Here is a 7,804-nt window from a genome sequence, read left to right as displayed (position 1 = left end):
TTCTCCCACATACACATATACGAGAGCTGAAACCACCTGCTATAGTTTTCCATTACTCTCTGGTTCTAATAGTCCTAAGCAGGTTTTGTTGATTTATTTGAAATAGAATAATCACAATTTTTGTTGTTCATGGTTTTCAAATAGTCTGATAATTCTTAGATTATTTTGCTTTTGACTTACTTTCCAGGTAAGCTGCTTTTGATAATATATGCCTTACATTTCTTCTGTTGTATTACTTGTGGATTCATAGAATCATTGCTTTCTGACTGACTCATAGTTTTCTGGCTTATCATACTCTTTCTCTCATTCTTTCCTTCATAGATCTTATTTAATTTAATGTTATATTTTGAATGATTTCTTCCTGCCTCATGCTCTTGTATTTCTTACCTTCTTACTGAGTAGAGAAAGGGAAAAAAATCTATAATGGAAAATAAAATAAAATGGGAATATTTTTTTAATTGAAAAATTAAAGATGCAATATTATGCATAGAGTAAACACTAAAGAAATGTTTACTGAATTTAAAGGGGAAGAAAACCCAATAACTTATTGTTTGTGAGAAACATATTTGAAACATAAAGATTTATATAAAGTGGAAAAAAGGAACTGGAACAAAATTTGTTATGCTTCAGGAGATCCAGAAGATCTCAGTTAAGGTAATAATAAAAATAGACATTGCAGATTTGAACATTTCACAATCCCTTCACTCCTGGTCAATAAACCCCAGTGGTTCCTTATTGCCTTTATGATAAAATATGTCTCTCTTTTACTTGTAAAGTTCTCTATAAAGTATCTTCCCACCTTTTTAGAATTCTTATACTCTACATCCTGACTTGTACTCTGTGATATGATGATACTGGATTCCTTGTTTGTTCCTTCCACAATGACATTCTTTCTCCTGACTCTGGGCATTTTCACTGGCTATCCCCCAAGCCTAGAATTCTATTTTTCCTTATCTCTCCCTCCTGACTTCCTTTAAGTCTCAACTAAATTCCCACTTTCTACAAGAAGTTTATCCTAATCCTTCTTAATCTCAGTACCTTCCCTCTGAAACTACTCCCAATTTATCCTGTGTACATTTTGTTTGAACAGAGTTGTTTTCCTGTTGTCTATCCAACTAGGCTGTGAGTTTCTAACATGGTTTTTTTTGGCCATTTTTGTTTTTGTTTTTAAATTCCTAGTGCTTAGCACAGTGTCTGGCACATGATTAAGTGATTAATAAGTACTTGATTAATAAGACCAAATGACTGTCACCATGTTTGGGCTTTAATTGTACAGTTCTCAATGTGCTGCCTGAGAAAATAGAAATAGCACTAAAGAAATCTGATAGGAATTGCAACTAGACCAGATGACATACTCACACATATCCATCCTGGAGGCTATACAATTTGAATCACATTGAGGGGAGATTACAAAAGGTTTAGGAAAAAACCATAGGCCTTACTATCAATTTTTATAACTTTATATGCAAGTGAAGGATAAAATTGGGTGAGGGAATTAAAATTGAATTTTTAGTGTGAACATAAAGGCAAAGATTGAAAAAATGGTATTTGAACTCATAACAGTTCTTTCATGTTCTGCCCTGGAAGGACTGTGATATTTAAAAGTTCATCACACTTAATAAGTATTCATGGGTTAGAAAAACAATTAACTTAATGGCAAGGCAAGAATCAGCTATCTGAGAGAAAAAAACTACAAACACATGGAAGTAAAACCAATGCCTAGGATCACTGTACTTGCTCATACTGGATTATATTCATCAGAGATCTTCAGGGCAACAAGTTTCCTTATGTCAATATGAATTTTATCTATTCCATCAATAAGGGTGTGAAAAAGGCCTGACACAAGCCATAGTACAATCCAATAGGGAAGCGATGAGAAACTGAATGTTAGAGCTTTCTCTCTTGCTGGCTGTTTGGAAATGAAGGAAGATGGGGAAAGGTTACTATAGGAATTGTAAATCTTGCAGGTTGGAAATGCATGCACTGGCACATTGATGTAAATTTTGATGACATTTTTACCATTTTGAATACAGTCATACAGTACATTATTTTTAGTGACATTAAATGAAATATATATATAGCAGGTGAGTAATGAGAATGTCCAGAGAAATTTCTTTGAAGAATGTACTCATATTCTCTACATTTGACTAATATAATAATCCAATGCCACATAGGAAAAAGTGGAGTAAAGGAATGTATAATAAGTACCTGCATTAAAAATCTTAGAGAAATATGAGCAATTTAGAGGATACCCTCAAAAAACCTTCTAGTTCATATAACATATGAAAACATGTATAAGAAAATATAAATAACTATTCATCTGAATGTCTAGATTCTTATGTTTCCAAAATCTTTATAAGAATAATCTGCACAAATAACTGTTTGGACATGTATAATAATATTGTATTTAATTTATACTTTAACATATTTAATATGTATTGGTCAACCTGCCATCTGGGGGAGGGGGGAGGGAGAAGGAGGGGAAAAATTAGAACAAAAAGTTTGGCAATTGTCAATGCTGTAAAATTACCCATGCATATAACTTATAAATAAAAAGCTATAATTAAAAAAAAAGAATAATCTGCACATATTCTTAGGTATAATAATACCTCTTTGGTATAAGGAAAAAAAATAATTCTCTACAGTAGATCACATTGTTACAATTATACAACTACCCAAAAGTATAGAGAATACGTGACCCATCTAGGCTTACTGTTTGTTGTGACTATAAAAAGAACTTGATAAGTAGAGCAATATACCCTCTTTAAGATTTTCTTTCAACAATGTTTTACATTAAAATCATATGCAGCAATAGATATTTTCATTCTACAAATCTATGATTATTAACATAAAGCAAGCTAAAAAGTGAAGAGACATATTCAAGAAAGATGACGGTAATCATTATGAAGGAGGTAAAGAAAGGGTTTAAATGAAAAATAGTTTCTCTGTAGAAGTTGTGATCTTTCAGATGCTCTTGTTTGTGTATGACATTGTGTGTGCCTATAGCATTACAAAGACTCCAAAACTGGATCCCATAATCATTCAAAAGAAATTGATATTACCATGGACCTAGAAAAGGCAAGAGGATACAAAATATTTGTGATTTAGACTGTTAGGCACCTGTAATACATATATCTTAGGCTGATATTGCAGAAAGATAATAAAGGTCTGAACAAGAATAGAAGAGATTATCTAAATTGTCTTTGTGGTGTTTCATGGCACCTTTACTATGCGAGATCCCAAGCTTTTCCTTGAAACAAAAACTCATCTTTTTAGTAATACCATTCTTCTAGTTATGCTAATCGACTGAAAATACCAAGTTGCTGAAAAATTTATTGTTGGTCAGCTGACAATGAAGAAGTACATGGTTCATGGTATAAATATACTATAGTATATTGTGTCCAAAATTTAACTAAAAGAAATTAAAGATATAATCAGAAATCTTTTCTAATAGAAAAAACAAACCAGATATGTAGTGAGGGAGGGATAACTTATGTACTGGAAGGGTAGCTTAATGTCAAGAGATATAAAACAAGGTTATTAGAATCAGATGGGTAGATCCACAGTGAAGGATTTGTGAAGAAACATAGACAAAAGTCGCACAGAATGAAAAGACGTGGGTAGATTTTAATCTGTATCACTGGAGAAAGCAACTACATTGATGAGATCACAGATCCATCAAAATACTGAATCAGTAATTCAACTTGGTACTCAGAATGTTGAACATTCTTTGAAAGGTCTAGTAGAGAATCTGTTAGGCAGAATAACCTGAACTTTGTGGAATATGGGCAGAGTGTAAAACATTTTCTAAGGACCTAAAATGATAATTAAAATGGAAAATAACATTTTGTGTATTAATATAGATTTTGATTGCAAATATTAAGAACCTTAACTATTGTATAATAATGATTATACAAGAAAATAAGATCTATGGAGATATATTATCAGGAGAAAATGTATCATTTGGATGATAGATTTGTTCTAAGACATTTATACTCTCTTATTCAGTGACTTAATTAACAATCCAATGGATAGAAGTGTAGTCTAAAATGTTACTGACTTTTACAGAGGAGCAAACCTGGACCCCTTATCAAGTTTCAACCAGCTAAGCTAAATAACCATCAAAAATAAGTATCTAAATTGATTCCTCCTGACTAATTTGATTTTTGGCCTAATAGGGCCTACTTCTGACACATCTTGTTGTATGATTCTTTACAAGTCTCTCACACACATACACACACATATGTATGTAAAAACTACTTCTTTTCTAAGAATGACTTAAAATATAAATATTAAATATATGAGGGTATATTCTCATCCACAATAATAAGATTTTTTTTCATATCTCTAAATCCTTCCTTTAAAGAGGAATAACTTCCTTATAATTCCATTTTCCATCAGCTGTTCTGCTTGGCTTTGACTTTTCACTTGGCTTTGAAAGACTTAATATACCTTGTGCCAGGTACCCCTTTTCAACTTCCTTTTGTGTATTAAATTCTTATAGTAGATTGTAAACTCTTAGAGGTAAGGGACTGTTCTTTTCTTATCTCTATCCTCATTGCTTAGCACAGTATCAGGCACATAGCAGGAGGCTTAATAAATGTTTCTTAAATTAATTTGAATTGAATTCGTATGTTAGCTCTCAGAATTATGAAATGGGGGAGACAGTCTAATGCAGTTAAGAAAATAAAAGGCTGAAGATTCGGAGTCCTACTTCTGCTCCAACTAACTTTATGATTTTGGACAAGTCACTTAACTCCTCTGAGATTTAGCTTCCTCATTTGTAAAATAAGAGGTTGGAGTAGATATCATGGTCTCCTTTAATTCTCAAGTTCTTGGGTCTAGATTCTAAGATAGGCTACCTGATCTGAATTTCTGGAGAATATCTAGAGAAAAAATTGACTGATTAGGTTATACAATTTCTCTTTTTACCTCATCTGGATTTTTTTCAGTCTTTTTCAGTAGCAGAAATGACAGCAAAGTTTAAGGACTCATATTTGTAATGTGTGGGAGTTTAAAGTGATGTCACTTCATACCAAGCACTATCTACCTGCCAAGGAAGGGATTATATGAAGAAGGCAGTTTTCTCTCCAAACTGGAAAGGCAAAAGAAACTACATAGGCACAACTAGTTTCTCACAAATGTTGAGAATTACATCAGCACATCAGACCGGTGAGTACCCAGCTAGTGTTGATTGATCCAAACAGGTGGACACAAATGCTGACATAGAGAGGAGACTGGGAGAAGAAAAGGCATATGCAACCACCTTTTAGTCTCTTTCTGAACATTGCTCAAATTTACACAATATTACCTATAGCCTATTTATGATTTGTTGGTGCAAACTGGGCAATCAGATTATAAAACAGTTTCATTGAGTCATACAAGTGACAGATAAGCCTGCATTGCAGTACTGTCCACACTCTAGTATTATATTGCATTTTGGGAAGCACTTTGTATGAGAGGATCAGTTTAGAATATTTTATGCAATTCAAGAATTTATTTTCTTCATTTCAATAGCATAATGTGTTTTTTTAAAATCTGATCTTGCAAAAAAAAAAATTTCCTTATAGAAAAATATACAGAAAAAAATACAAAGTATTCTCCAGTTTGGAAAAACCTGAGTCAGAGGAAAATAAAACATTTGATATAAAAATAAAGGGCAGTATTAATATTACCTGCAAGGTTCTTTCTAGCTGTTACATTCTATGGTACTTGAGTATCAAGATATAGCCCTGTAAACTAAGAGTTAAAAAAGAAACACTAGCACTTTGGTTTTAGAATTCATCAAAGCCAAGAGATTAAGTTTGGAACTTTGATGAATCAATGTTCTAAAATTGGAAGATAGGTAAAGGATTCCTCCAATTCCTCTCTCTCCAAGCATGCATCTCCCGTGATTCCCCTTTTTGGCTAGGTGAAAGGGCAACATGTTTTCCAAGGCTAATTGGTTTCAAAAACTCTTAATGTCATTCAGTTAAACTGTTCAATTCAATTGTTTCTTTAACTGAATGGATTAGTTCAATTGTTATTTTTTGTTCCAATATGTAGCTGAGAAAAAAAAAATTTCATTATGAAAGGGTGCCCCTAGTTCCGGTTAGACTTGACTTTTTATTTTGGGTGGATAAAATAATTTCATATACGCCAAATCACAGTTACAAAAAACTACCTGGTGGCACATTGGATAGAGTGCTCATCTTTATAAGTTCAAATCCAGTCTCAGACACTGTCTAGCTGTTTGATTCTGGGTGCGTCACTTAATCCTATTTATCTCAGTTTCCTCATCTATCAAATGAGTTGGAAAAGGAAATGTCAAATCATCTAGTATCTTTACCAAGAATGAGATCAGATACGACTGAAATGACTGAACAATAACTACAAAATTTGCCCAATAGTTATTACAACTAATATACTATTTATTACTACTATTACAACAACAACAACTACTACTACAACTACTACTATTACTATTACTACTACTACTACAACTATTACTATTACTACTATTACCTACTATTACTACTATAACAACTACTATAACTACTACTATAATTACTACTACTATTACTACTATTACTACAACTGCAACTATTACTTCTACTACCACAACCACTACTACTACTACTACTACAACTACTATTACTACTACTATTACTACAACTACTACTATTACTTCTACTACTACAACTATTACTATTATTATTACTACTACAACTACTACTACTATTACTACTATAACTACTACTATTATTACTACAACAACAATAACTACTACTACTACTATAATATTAACAATAGCTGACATTTGTTTTAAGACACTTGTGCTGTAGAAAGTTTCATGACTCCAAATAGAAAAGATAGTTCCTACTGACGGCAAATCTTTCCATGTAGTCCCACTTATTAATGATCCTGACTTAATCAAATTCTGTATCAAATTGCCACCAGAATAATAGCCATTCAAAAAAAATTGCCTAGTCATCTGAATTTCAGCATGAGGATCCTCCTACAGATTGCCTGGCTGGCTCAGTTGATTAAAACAAAGGACTAATGAGACCAAGGTCAAGGGTTCAGCCTTTTCTGGGACAGTTGATCTTATTCTCTCAGTGTTACACCTATGGATTGCATCCCTAAAGCTAGATAAGTTCCCTGATTCACTAGCATCTGATAAAAGTATATAGGCGGATCAGTGCATTTCATCCCTCCTATTAATTAAAGTAAGTCAGATTTCACTACCTACTAATGATGAGTCTATATCATTACCCTCATGTTTAAAGGATGTTTTTTCTCCTGCAGTAGGAAAGAAAGATAAACCAATTAGTTCAAAGGAGTGGAGGGAGGAGTCAAATTAGTGACCTTGGCCTCCTGGTTCTAATCAAATATTTCTGGTAGGCTTATTGAGGGAACCAAGGTCTGCTGGTTTCTGGGTTTTAGGCCAATTCATAAATATTTCTGGCCTCTTTTTTTTTCCTCCTCCCACCTATTCTCCTGGTTATTAGAGAAGATCTTGTGGCAAATAATCATAAAAATACACAAGAGGAAGAGGTCATTTGTTGTTATTGTTTGTTGTTGCTATACAAGTGTATGAAAACAGAAGGAGCACAGAATACCAAATGAGCTTCCTTTTTTTTTTTCCTTGGAGTCAGCTATAAAATTGGTAATACCTTTGTGCTACAAAACTTAATATTGTTATGCTAATATGGGTTTTTTTTGTGCTACTGTTCAATGTTATGACAGTCTCTAAATAAAATCCCTTAGCCACATTACTGCTTTTTTTGTACCATACTGGAATACCATGAACAGGAACAAGATA

Source organism: Antechinus flavipes, chromosome 2 (assembly GCF_016432865.1).
Source record: "Antechinus flavipes isolate AdamAnt ecotype Samford, QLD, Australia chromosome 2, AdamAnt_v2, whole genome shotgun sequence".
In the NCBI taxonomy this organism is placed as follows: Eukaryota; Metazoa; Chordata; class Mammalia; order Dasyuromorphia; family Dasyuridae; genus Antechinus; species Antechinus flavipes.
This window is presented reverse-complemented; position numbering follows the sequence as displayed.